Raw genomic sequence first — 1761 nt, forward strand, 5'->3', positions numbered from 1 at the left:
AGAATAAACTGATTAAAGAAAACTCCAATACTAATAAAACTATTACATAAAGGCTTATTTCCTGATAAGATTATCAAATGGAACTTAGCACACAGACTGTAGATCTTGTCCATACCTGAGAAACCAAGTTTCCTTGAAATCTATAGAAATAAGTGGTCCCTTGGCGAGTGAGGGTCTGGTTTGACGTAGTGAAGTTGGTTGCCAGTTCTATATGACATCGAAGCAATAGGTCTTGGTAGCAGAGTTTGAATAAGACCGACTTTGACAGTTAAATCTCAAGTTCCTCATGGATGAGTTCAACATAGTCTCCAATTCATGGGAAAAATACCATTTTATCTCTTACTTTCATTCATTTGAAACTGAATAATTATCTTACATAATTATTATCATTCTCTACACTTTGTTAGTCATAGGCCTCAAGTTTTAGGAAAATGAACTTGCTAAGAAATGAGTACAACATGGGAAAATAACAAGAGATTGAGATTTGTATCTTAATCTTGAAAGCAAAGAGAGAAGACCAAAGATGTCCCTTGATGACAATAATTGATGTAATATAGATAAGCAACCTATTTGTAGTTTTGTAAAATTATATATATATATATATATACATATATATATGTATATATACATGTATATATATATATATATATATATATATATATATATATATATATATCCTCTTTCACAATCAAGGAAAATGCCAATCTTTTCTATAGATTTCTCTATGTGAAAGTTACCCTCATTGTGTGAGATTTTTAAGCAATATTTATTTTCAACTTTGAAGGTTTTCAGGGCAATTATTTCTCTAGGTAACAATGAATGTTTAGCTTCTTGTTAATGGAGTCCTTAGAGATCTCCACACTGGGGGGAATAGGAATTGAGTCAAGCCTGCCACCTATACTTTACAGTAGTATATATCTGAGTTGAAACTCTTGAGCAGTCAACACAATGGCAGAATATTTAGATCTCTTTGGCTGGTTATATACATCCTGGAGGACACAAAGGTGTTTCAGACTCTTCAAATCAGGAAGACACAGTGAGATAGGGATTGACTGTTTCAGGATCAGGTCATCATCATTTCATTCAATCCAGTGATGCAACACCTGGAAATCATCTTGTGGATTTTGAACCTGCAGTCATCTCTTATTCAACATGTCTTTCACATCTAAGACTTCTTTCAAATCTAACTTAAAATCCAATCCTACTTTTTTGGCTATCTTTTGTAGATTTTGAAATTGTTGGAATTATTTTAACTCAATCTTCTTTAATTTTATGTAGTTCTTTTATGTAGCCTTTTTAAGTGCTGTTGTGCTCTCTTCCTCAAGAAATCATACATATCATTACAGTTTGACACAACACTCTGCCTCATAATCTGCACATTTGACTTGTACCATGCATATTTCTCTTTCTCCTCAGCTAGTGTAATTTCAATCTAATTTATTTTTCCTATAAATTATTTAACATATGTTGGAACTTGTATAGGTCATTCTTAGTAGCAATTTACAAACGAAAGACTTGGTAATCTTCACAGAATAGTTACTGTTTTTCCTTTCTTTTCTCATTGATAGTTTACTGATATGCTGTGGGAAAAAAAAAGTTGGAGATGTTTGGTAAGTATAACCAGATTCCTCAGATTTTTGATAGGGTTATATTACCTAAAGCTTATTATTCCCCTGCACTTTCAGAATATGAATGGTATGGTGCCACCCTCCAGGTTTCATAGCAGACACTCTATACAAATGATGACCACAGTTAGTAGAC

The 1761-nt window shown here is 32.7% G+C and overlaps 1 pseudogene; it reads right to left on the reverse strand.

Moving 5' to 3' along the window:
• Positions 1 to 675: 675 nt before the first annotated feature.
• LOC141499076 (putative E3 ubiquitin-protein ligase TRIML1) lies at positions 676 to 1500 on the reverse strand (annotated as a pseudogene).
• Positions 1501 to 1761: the final 261 nt, after the last annotated feature.

The sequence above is a fragment of the Macrotis lagotis genome, chromosome X (genome assembly GCF_037893015.1).
Source record: "Macrotis lagotis isolate mMagLag1 chromosome X, bilby.v1.9.chrom.fasta, whole genome shotgun sequence".
Lineage (NCBI taxonomy): Eukaryota > Metazoa > Chordata > Mammalia > Peramelemorphia > Peramelidae > Macrotis > Macrotis lagotis.